This window comes from Palaemon carinicauda, chromosome 6 (assembly GCF_036898095.1).
Source record: "Palaemon carinicauda isolate YSFRI2023 chromosome 6, ASM3689809v2, whole genome shotgun sequence".
Classification (NCBI taxonomy): Eukaryota; Metazoa; Arthropoda; class Malacostraca; order Decapoda; family Palaemonidae; genus Palaemon; species Palaemon carinicauda.
In genome coordinates this window covers 153,734,374-153,747,138 of record NC_090730.1, presented here as the reverse complement: position 1 = coordinate 153,747,138, position 12,765 = coordinate 153,734,374, and the positions used below count along the sequence as shown (strand labels likewise).

At 33.5% G+C, this 12,765-nt stretch overlaps 1 long non-coding RNA gene across 1 annotated transcript in view; it reads left to right on the top strand.

Annotated features, from left to right (window-relative positions):
* Positions 1-12,765, top strand: part of LOC137642239 (uncharacterized) — a 21,372-nt gene that overhangs the window by 7,604 nt on the left and 1,003 nt on the right. The gene's annotated exons all lie outside the window — the stretch shown is intronic.

The window sequence follows — 12,765 nt, the reverse complement described above, 5'->3', positions numbered from 1 at the left end:
TACATAAATTAAAACCATAATATATATAAAAGAATGAATAATAATTCTTTCCTTCTAATTACTTAAATTAAAACCATGAATTATATAAAAGAATAAATAATTTTTTCCTTCTAATTACATAAATTAAAACCATAAATTATTATATATATATATATATATATATATATATATATATATATATATATATGTATATGTATATATATATATATATATATATATATATATATATATATATATATATATATATGTAAACATACATATATATATATATATATATATATATATATATATATATATATTATGTATATATATATATATATATATATATATATATATATATATATATATATTATATATATATATGTATATATATACACACACACACACACACATATATATATATATATATATATATATATTATATATATATATATATATATATATATATATATATATATATATAATAAATAACAATTCTCAGAGTTCTGAGAACTCAACTTGCATTTACGACGAGAATATTTTCTCACCTTCTACAATTGTTTCACTTTCCCGCCCAACCCCCTTTTTTGGCACTTGACTCATTCAACAGTTATTCTCCTTGAACGTTTCCCCTATTTTTTCTCTCTCTCTTCCTCCTCTTTCTCTCCGGAATGGGTGTTTACTCTTCGGCTCCTGTTGGAGGGCCGACTTGGGGATTATTTTCTCCTCGGGACTGCTTTCAGGAAAACCTTTTGTTTTCTTTATTCCTTTTTTTTTAGAGGCCTTTTGTTTCACGGCCTAAACTGTTGTGATGGAATCTGTTTTTTTTTTTTTTTTTTTTTTTTTTTTTTTTTTTTTAACCACTGTGGTGTTAATAAAGTGCCATGCACTGCTTGCCTTAGCATTCTTTTTTTACTTGACTTTTCACATCCATTGATAATGTATGCATATGTACATTATCTATTACTTCTATACTAGTGTACGCGCCCTGTCAATAACGATTTAATATTTAGATAGATTTGCACATATAAATGTGCGTACATTTTCTATAATAATAATAATAATAATACTAATAATAATAATAATAATAATAATAATAATCCTCTTACTGCTCCTCCCCCTCCTCCTCCTCCTCCTACTACTACTACTACTACTACTACTACTACTACTAGTACACGATATAGACAAAGACACTAGAAATGATCATCATAAAGATAATGATGCTAACGAAAATAATGAAGCTGATAACAAGAATGTCAAAGGGTTATTTTTCGTAACCTCAGCGTTCAAGTGAAGTCCAAGAGAATCCATACAAAAGGAATGCAGCTTAATTAACGCGTTGGAGGTCCTCCTCGTTCGAGGTGAAAATCGATGGTAGCGCTTTGATGGTATGGAAGGGAAGGTTCTTGAAAATATGTTACAAGATTAAATAAGATATATCTTCGGTGGATTATGTGCCATGTCTGTATTTTCCATTCATTATTCATTATTTGATAGTGAAAGGTCTATCTGTAAATATATTTTTAGGGGATTATGGGCCATATCTGAGTCTTCCATTCATTATTCAATAGTGAAAGGTCTATCTGGAAATTAAGATATATCTTTAGTGGATTATGTGCCATACCTGAGTCTTCCATTCCTTATTCATTATTTAATAGTGAAAGGTCTATCTGGAAATTAAGGTATATCTTAAGCGGATTATATGCCATATCTACATCTTCCATTCATTATTCATTATTTACTAGTGAAAGATCAATCTGGAAATTATGATATATCTTTTGCGGAATATGTGCCATATCTGAGTCTTCTAATCATTATTCGTATATTTTATGTTCAATAGTGAAAGATCAGTTCGGAAAGTATATTTTGGTGGTGATTCCACGAGACAGTTACGTAATTATGGAAAAAAAAATTTCGTAAAACTGAAGGATGTAAAAAACTCTACTATGCAGGATTATTATTATTATTATTATTATTATTATTATTATTATTATTATTATTATTATTATTATTATTATTATTATTTAAGCTAAACCCGAGTTAGAAAAGCAGGCTGCTAAAAGCCCAAGGGTTCCAACAGGAATAAATAGCCGGGTGAGGAAAAGAAATGAAGAAATAAATAAATTACAAGAATTAATGAACAACTAAGATGAAGTATTTTAAGGGCAGTGATAACAGCTACGTCAACAATAGAGGAAAACACTCTGAGGTGGCTACCTGCATCAACGTTTATTATTATTATTATTATTATTATTATTATTATTATTATTATTATTATACTTACCGTATGTTTCTTTTTCTTCTTGTAATATCAATCACAGTAATATTATACAGTACAAAGTTGCCAGAAGGAACTTCCATCAGGACGACATGGCTATCTTACCCAAAAATAGATTTTCCCAACGTCAAAATCCCTTTTAAAACCTTGAACTCTCTCTAGACATTGTCAGCTTCTATTCTCCTTAAATGTTTTTTTTTTCTTTTTTTTTTTCTTTTACGCTTCCATAGTGTGCTACCCCTCGGCCAATTCTGTTTGATAATTTAAAGGTTTAAAGTTTTAAAGGTCACTCATTAACAGTAGAGGCAAGGGACAGTGACACTGCCCTAGCAATCAGGTCAATGCCCTAGAGACTAACCATATATTATATGATCAGCGCCCAAGCCTCCTCTCCACCCAAGCTAGGACCAGGGAGGGCCAAGCAGTGGCTGCTGATGACTCAGCAGATAAACCTATAGGCTCCCCCAAACCCCCCAACCTTAGCTCACAAGGATGGTAAGATTGCAGACACTAATGGCACTAACGAGTCTGAGCAGGACTCTAACCCCCGTCTAGCAAACACCAGACAGAGACGTTATGAATCAGGCCACAACAACCACTATTGGGGCTCTATATACTAAATTTTTTAATGAGGTGCATTTGCACTGACTCGCAGCGGTGCCCTTTTAGCTCGGAAAGGTTCCCTGCTATCTGGTTGGTTAGAATTAGTTTGTCCAACCAATCAGCGAGCAGGAAACTTTTCCGAGCTAAAAGGGCACACCCGCGAGTCGGTGCAAATCTGCCTCACTAAAAAGAATTAACTATAGTAGACTGTCTTCCATACCGATTAAAGATTAGTAAATGTTCGATTTCATGTGTAAGGGATTACTGGTCTATCTTAATAGTAAAGAAATTTCCAAGGACTAGATGATTGATTTTCTCAACAAGACCTTTTCATTTATACGAAGAAATTAGGAAAAAGTTCCCTAAAAATCCAAATCACAAAATTTACTAAAATCTGCGATTTCTATCCAGTCCCATTTTTAGATCCAGTTAACTGATACACTTTCCATAACCGCTATTTTAACAAGATTATAAGATTATATTATAGGATTGTATTATAAGATTATACTTATAAGATTATATCATAAGATTATATTATTAGATTAGATTATAAGATTATATATTATATTATGATATATGACAGCATAATATATCGATAATACTTGAAGATATTTTGTCAATAACAGACTAAATAGTTAATGCATCAGATCAGATTGAGTCCATAATCACCTTCTGACCAAAATAATAATAATAATAATAATAATAATAATAATAATAATAGTAATAATAATAATAATAATAATAATAATAATAATAATAATAATAATAACTCTTACTGGTAATAGAATAACAATGATGATTTTGAAATGTACGACTCCACAACACCAGACCTCAAATTAATAATAGAATGGAAACTCTGAATCTGGATTCCGAGAGTCGGAATAATTACTGTAGATAGTGAGGAGAATGCGGCCACTAAAGAACACCCTTCCCTCATATATGAATGGAATGAAGCTCCCCCTATCCTATGGATGGGCAAGGGGGGATGCCCCTAGGATGGACCAGGGGTGGGGCGTCCCTTGGATGAACCAGGGGGCCCCGTCTCCCTGAGACTTTTTAACGATGTCTACAATAGGATGGACCGGAGACTCGCTAGACGAGGCCTGCCATTGTTCCTGGGTGGCACTGGGACCTCTTTTAGGGGGAGGGAAGATTCCATTGTTCCCGGGGGTGGGGGGCAGTGCCCCCTCCTTCCATACCACCCAGCGTCCACCCTCTTCAAAAGATCTATTCTCAAAAACATTTATGAATGCATCTTCAGACCGCATTACTCCGACGAAGTTGCCTCAGTTAAAGCAAACTGAACCATTGGAAAGCCTCCTCTATACATCTTGTGTGTTAGAGAGAGAGAGAGAGAGAGGAGGAGAGAGATGAGAGAGAGGAGGGAGAGAGGGAGAGAGAGAGAGAGAGAGAGGAGAGAGAGAGAGAGAACTTCTTCCATTGTCTTGAGTTCTCTTGCTTGAGGGCACACACGGGCACACTATTCTATCTAATTTCTCTCCCCTCTTGTTTTGTTAAAGTATTTGTAGTTTATATAGGAAATATTCATTTTAATGTTGTTACTGTTTCTTAAAATTATTTTATTTTTCCTTGTTTTCTTTCCTCACTGGAATATTTTCCCTGTTGGGGGCCCTGCTTTTCCAACTAGAGTCATAGCTAAATAAATAAGTAAATAAGTGAGTAAATAAATAAATAAATAAATAATAATAATAATAATAATAATAATAATAATAATAATAATAATAAAATATTTTATTATAAATAAGACTGTTGGTGTTGATGCTTTTATATTTTCGGGACGACTTTAAATTCTGACGCACCCCAAAATCTAGTTTCCGCGCGATTCGCAGTTAGAATGCAATGTTGCAGACGAGGAGGCAAGAAAAGAAACCTTTAAAGCAATTAAGGTAGGAATTTAGCCTCTCCTCTCTCTCTCTCTCTCTCCTCTCTCTCTCTCTCTCTCTCTCTCTCTCTCTCTCTCTCTCGTTTTGTTAGCTAGAAGTGGTATCTAGAGTAGACTGCTCTTCATTCAAAGCGAAGGGAAATACCATTAGGGTGTATTAGCGCTCTCAAATCTCTCAGCTTTTTCAGGAACCCTTTCAACTCGCATTTGAAGTTGTTTCTTGAAATTTAACTTCTAGCAGGGTTAGAACATTTTAACTCAAATTATAACACCATTCTTCTTTCTCCGGGATATATAACAATTATTTTAATGTTATTTATAGTCCAAATGATTATCCTTTAAAATTGAAAGAATGTTAAATATCCCAAAAGTCAACCCTTTTCGTGTTTATTTACTAGTGTACGCAACCCGTCAAAAATTACGTCTAAATATTTCTTGATATGTACACACATACACAGACTTAACCCTTCTCAACCCCTCCCCCTTTCCTAACTACAATCCGGCAGTTTCGGCAATGTGTGGGAGATTGTGGTTTCCGAATTCTTCTCCCTACCCGAGAGACGGTGAAAGACAGAGTATATATATATATATATATATATATATATATATATATATATATATATATATATATATATATATATGTATATATATATTCATATATTTATATATATATATATATATATATATATATATATATATATATATATATATATATATATATATATATATATATAGAGTCAGACACTTGCTCTTTATTATATAGAGGAGAGATTCATTACTAAATTCCTTGTCATATTCTGAAACTTATCAAAGGGCAATTGAAATTCCCGTGTCTCTTAATGCGTATATTTGGACTTCATCTATTTATATTTTGAAGATTATCTTATATATTTTCGGTTTCCCCTTGTAATTGGCTAGATCATCTTTAGCCCCAGGAAATCATTTCCTTTCTCATTTCTAGTAACATTTATTGTAATGGAAACTAACTCGGAATTCTGACTTTGTCTTTTCTTAATTATGAACTTTAAACCGAAGAAAACACAACATTTATTCATCTCCAAAGGATTATTATTATTATTATTATTATTATTATTATTATTATTATTATTATTGCAGTTTCAGGAATATTAATTTCATAGTATAATTTTCTATTTTGTTTGATGGACTGTATTTGATATGGCCAAAGATTAACTATGAACTGTTTGTGATTTTTCTACAAATTAATCTTCAAATGATATTGCAGCCACCCGTTGAGATACTACTGCCACCGAGTTATTGGGTTCTCTGGATTTCCAGACAGTACTACATTGGATCCCTCTCTCTGGTTACTTAATTTACTCTACTTTGCCTACACATACACCGAGTAGTCTGGACTATTCTTTCCACATTTTCCAGTGTCTTCGTACACCTGACAGCAATATGATTACCATCGAATTCTTCTTTGCTCAAGAGGTTATCTACTGCGCTTAATTGTTAATGGCTGACATGAGTCTTTTTATAGCTTATATATGACATATTTGTTTATGACGTTGTTAATGGTTTATATAGGACATATCTGTTTTGATGTTGTTACTGTTTTTAGAATGATTTATTGTTGATTTATTTACATCATTTATTTATTTCCTTATTTCCTTCCCTCACGGGGCTATTTTTCCCTATTGTAGCCCTTGGGCTTATAGCATCTTGCTTTTCCAACTAGGGTTGTAGCTTGGCTAGTAATAATAATAATAATAATATTCATGGTAAGGGTAGGAGAGACTTTAGCTATTTTAGAAAATTTTGAGGTAGTTCGGTCAAGTAGGAAGAACAGACGACAATAAGTTAGTGAATACTTTATCTTTTAAATATACCAAGAGGCAGTAGGAGACGAAGGCCTAGATAGATTTGGTAAAATGTTGTTAAATGCATATTAGAAAGGTGGGCCCTTGATATCACGAAGAGAAAACTTGCGTGCAAGATATCGGTAAATGGTGCAGTGTGCGTTGGGGGTTCGATTGCTGTTGAGAAGCCATTTATTTAGATGCATGTTGAAGCTGATTTGCAAGTTTTCTGCACAAGGGCTTCAATTCAGTAATTGAAATATGTATGTTGCCATGACAGTTGCGTTGTTTCTCTTAAACCACCCCAGTTAAATTAGAGCCATTAAGGTAATAAAAGTAAGTGGGGGTTGTGAATATAACGAAACGAGTGTCATCATAGATGTCCGAAGACCGTAATGGTAAATTCGTATATTATGCAGTTGGACGGAACTTTTATGATGGTCTGACGAGAGATAGATGAAGGGAGCGAGAAAGGCAACATGATTTCTGTAAAAGGTTTATTGAAGATCGTTAAAGCAAAAGCCGGCTCTGCAATGGGACAGTTTAGTCATATCTTCTTCATAGCTGTGAAAATTTCATGGCCCCCTTACGCTTTATTACCATCATGTACGATCGTTTTAACACCAAGTAATTCTAAGGGTGTATGGTTATTTTTCTGCAAAATTGGGACAAGTCCTATTTAGTGTGATGTAGGTGTGAACCTTACGACAACAGGTTCTGTGTTCCAAGTTACCTTATATATATATATATATATATATATATATATATATATATATATATATATATATATATAAATATATATATATATATATATATATATATATATATATATATATATATATATATATATATATATATATGACTACTGTAGGTCGCAGTGTGTATGGGCTTATCTGTAATATGACCCCATTTTGCATTAATAGGCCATGTAATAAAATGAACCTTTACCAGATAATTAGGCCAATTGCCTGGTTCAAATCTCAATTAATTCATCATCATCATCATTTAAGGGGTGCTTTTCTGGTCTTACATAGCAGGGGAACCTTACTCTACTGGACCTTCAGTCATTTTATCATGTTCATTCCAAGGTATTCACAAATCCCCACTATCGAAGTACTTAGAGCACAAAACAAGTCTTCAGTTTTCTGTTGAAAGCCACAATATCTTGTCATTAGACGAGATTGTTCATATCTTTACGTTTTCCACTCCTGAATCCTCTTGCTCCTCTTCCTCTTGGGTTTACGTAACTATAGTGTCCAGGGGATAAACTGCAGCAGCAACAACTCCCAATTTCCCAAAGTCCCAATGATACAGGAGCTTTAACAGGTCCTCTAAAGACGATGCCGTATCTACTACACTGAATACCTTTGTTGAGATTGAAGATCACCACCTGATCGTAGTCTACTGGAATGTTGTGTCGGTAACTCTAGTTTAATGATTTACGCATACACACAAACACACACACACACACACACACACATATATATATATATATATATATATATATATATATATATATATATATATATATATAAATATATATATATATATAATTTATATATAAATATATTATATATACATTATATATATATATATATATATATATATATATATATATATATATATATATATATATATATATATATATATATATATATATATAATGTGTGTGTGTGTGATAGTCCTTATAAGAACACCACAGGATTTGCAATGTTTGCCTGCCAGAATGTATGAAATATCACAGGAGGTTGGTCTCAAGATAGATAGATAGAAAGAAAGAGATGATGAGAACGGAATATGCAATGGAAATGCAATATCATTGGAAGAAGAAAGGATTAAGGAGGTAGAACCATTTAAGTATTTAAGAACTATAGAACTGGAATTTAATGAAAGGTTAAAAAAGAAAATCAGACAATGGCAAGGTTGATTAAAATTGGGAAATCAAATCTCTTGAAATTTCATATGAAAATCAAGCTATATATCAGTTTAGTGAGATCGGTGTTACTGTATAGACATGAGTCATGGTATGACAATGAAACAATCTCTAACAGATTTAGTAGATTTGAGAACAAACCCCTCAGAAGAATATTAGGAGTTAAATGGCAGGACAGGATTAGAAATGAAACTATAAGAGATTACTCGAGTGTCATATGTAGATAAGATCATGGTGATGGGTAGATGGAGATGGTTTGGGCAAGCTCTTCGCATTCCCCAAGAGTTCATCATGACCGAGAACTATGAAGCGTGAAGTAGATGATGAAGGATAAATGGAGAAGTATTGATTTAAAAGTTCAAAATTGAGACGAGTGGCGTCAATAGGCGTGGGAGATGGTGATGATGATGATTATATATATATATATATATATATATATATATATATATATATATATATATATATATATATATATATATATATATATATACGTTTGTGTGTGTGTGTGTATGTGTCCGTATGTATATGTGTTTGAATCTTCTTATGAATAAGTCGATAGGAGTATCAGTATAAGAGTATGCAATTGTAAATGTTTAACAATGTCCTAGGTCTCGTAATCTGTTTTGAAGTCTTATCACCCGCCAATTTCACGGTGAACATCTCTGATCTAGAAATATCTCCGAAATGTAGGCTACGAAGTATGTTGCTAGAGCTTCATATAAGTGTGAAGTAAATGGAAAAGAATGGATGTTCAACGTATGTTTAACTTTTGATAAGATATATTGAATAAGCTGATGCAGAATGAAAAGAGAAGCTATGCAGTATTCACGGGAATGTGTTCATAGGGCAAATACCTAGACCGTGGGACGAGTGGTTTCTCGTCAAGTATTTTCAAAGATTATATTGATGTCCGCCAAAGCTATTTTACACATGTTTAGTAGATGGCTTTAATTAATTTTTTTTACTCGTGTTAGCGAACTCAGAGCGATGGGTGTGGTCTTCCGCTAAGCCCCCATGGCATAGGAAGCCATATTTCAACTACCCTCTCCTTTTTATTGTGGCCGTTACAACACTCCCTAGGTTGGGTTACTTCTATCGAAATCACAGTGATACAAAATAGTTCTGCTGGTCATGCTTAAACATAGTTTCCTAACTTGGGAGAAGAGACCCTACTGGTAGACAAAGTATTGGTAACGGTCCCTGGTATTGCTACAAGCAAGGACGTTAAGATCTTGTGCTACAGTAGTATTTGTCTCTCGTTATCTCGGGGGCGAGTGCAAAGTGAGCGTCATTATTATTATTATTATTATTATTATTAGTATTATTATTATTATTAGTAGTAGTAGTAGTAGTAGTAGTAGTATTAGCTGAGCTACAACCCTAATCGGAAAAGCAGGATAATATAAGCCTAAGGGCTCCAACAAGGAAAAATAGCCCAGTGAGGGAAGGAAATCAATAGTCTTGTGATTAGTGGGTTCATGTATTTAGGATTGCAACCCAGAAAGAATATATGACCATTACAGTTCAACTAGTAATAACAGGATCATAGGCCTAGGCCTACACATTAAATTCTTACATGTTGAAGTAATAATAGGGAAATCATTCATCATAGGCCTGTATTATCTAATGTTCATATCATTACAAGGTTAGACCTACACATCACATTCTTATGATTTGAAGTCTTAACAGGAACATAGGCCTACACTTCAGATTCTTACATGTTGAAGTAATAATAGGATCATAGACCTACACATCAATTTATTTTGTCAATTGGCGTTTCCCAAATCTGTATATTTTTAAGTAAAACAGGAGTCACATTAATTTTTACAAAATATGTAAAATATTAATCATGAACAGTAATCTTTATAGCAGCCGTTTTATGAATAAATCTATACTGCTATGCCGTCATTTGATAAATTTACTGATACATTACAGCAACCACACCCATGTAAAAAACAACCATAACTGAACCATTACAACCATTAAAATAACAGCAACTGCAACAACACTGAAACAACAGTAAAAATTAACATAATAGTACTGCAGCAATAACCAGAAGAACAATATGAATTATAATGATGATAAGAAAACCATAACAAAAGTATAAATAATTTAGCCTCTGTAAGAATAAAATAGATATGCGAACCTAATTTGGGTGTTTGTCGTCTCACCGAACGTGTCAATGACAATGACAGTGTGTGTGTGTGTGTGTGTGTGTGTGTGTGTGTGTGTGTGTGTGTGTGTGTGTAATTAAACTAATCTCGTTCAAGTTTTATTAGTGAACGATGAGATTATTTTTTTTTTATTATTTTCGTTTCACGCTTTAAACCAATTGTTCTTCCTTTTCGTAGTTTAACCCTTTCATCCAGGAGGTGAACTGCAGCAGCAGCAGCAAATTCCAATACTAATGGAATTTAAATGGCTCTTCGAAAGCCAATTCCATAACCATATTCAACGAAATCTCAAATGGGATTAAAAACACCAAATGGTCGAATCAGACCTTGGGATTAGCATGTCGGTGACTTCCATTTCAGTCATACCAAAATTAGATCGAAATCAAAGCCAGTTGGGACATCATCTACCAAGGAGGTTAGATATATCACACCTGCTCGTATTTACCTAAACGGTAATTTGTCACTGCGCAGGAAAGACCGAAGCTTGAATGTCAATTGCACTGATTCCTATGCAATCGTTCAGAGATTTATACCTTTGTTCGATTAGATAACTGGGCTGATTATCAGGTCGATTCTATCAGCCGCTGATAGAATCGACCTGGAATCAATTCTGGGAGATAACTAGGGTTGCCAACTATTCATGAATTAAATTGGGAATACGTACTGTATACACTGAACACTTACGCTTACACATATGTTAGTGTGTATATATATATATATATATATATATATATATATATATATATATATATATATATATATATATATATATATTAGCGTAAGGGTTGGTAAGCTTATTAAAAAAACTATTCAACAATCACGGTTCACCGATGCAAAATTGCGGATGGTCTGCTGATCTGCTTTCGCCCTCTGGCGCTGCTTCTTTTCAGTTGCCATGTAAACACAGTGAAAGTGACTTACGGAAGTGATGACTTTTATAAAAAAAGTTGCAAGGACGCCATATGTTGCTCTTAAGACGTAAGTAACTAGTAGCAGAAGTGATTTTCCAGGTGTGGATTACTTGGTATTTATAAAAAAGTTATAGTTATATGATCACTGCTCAACCAAATGCAGACTGAAAACCAAATGCTTCATTGATGTGGGGCTCAGATGATTGCGTGCTTCCTTCCATAATATATTTTTCAAGATGACTATGATACGTGTGCAAAACATCTTGTATATACGGTAGTTTGGAAGATGGTTTGTTTCCTTTTTATATGCTATGTAAAACGAGAATTCGGTTTTTGAGTGACGAATCTGACGATGGAAAAGATGGAAACTCGGGTCGTGCTTTACTACTGTCATAGAAAACGGGACTGACGCACGCGTACTTAAAGGCTTCCAGTTGCAGTCATAACCGATTCTTTCTTACTTGAAGGTGTCCTATGTTATATTTGGCTTTGAATGGCCTTCCAGGCCTTAGTTATGGACAAGGGCTTTCTAGCCATAATTAATAAATAAGAAAATGACATTGTAGTTACTTGCCCACAGATAACACTCGCTGGGAGGCTCCGGTGACGATCTAATCAAGGTTTTAAACACAGGAATTTATCCTAAGTCTCAAGGCCCCCAATCTTGCTGATTTAGAATACCGTGTCCTTACTGTTTGGAGGGATTGCACTCATGGCTACAAGGCAGTTCATGGCCATGGGAAAGACCGGTAAAATAATTTTTGAAAGTTTCATAAGCTGAACAACGTTTACTCTAAAAATATTTTTGATTGGTAATTGTATCCCGTTCGTTTACGATTACCCCCCCCCCCCCCCGTGTGAACACTGGCTCATACGTTGGCAGTCCATGAAAATGTGGTTTCCTTTAGCCGCAGGCAACAGTTATTTTTTGTATTTTTTTTCCATGATAAAGTACATAGTTAGGTGTATGGCATGATATGTTTGTGACAAGAATTACAATGGTTTTAAAGCGATTATTAAACTTAACTCTCGCTATAAACAATTAGTTTCTTTAAAGAAAATACTATTGTTCAGTGGGTTACTAAGATATTCCTTAACACTAGACCTATAATTCTCACTAAAGCTTGCTATTTAGAAAGCATATGCAAGTTACTTATTCTTATA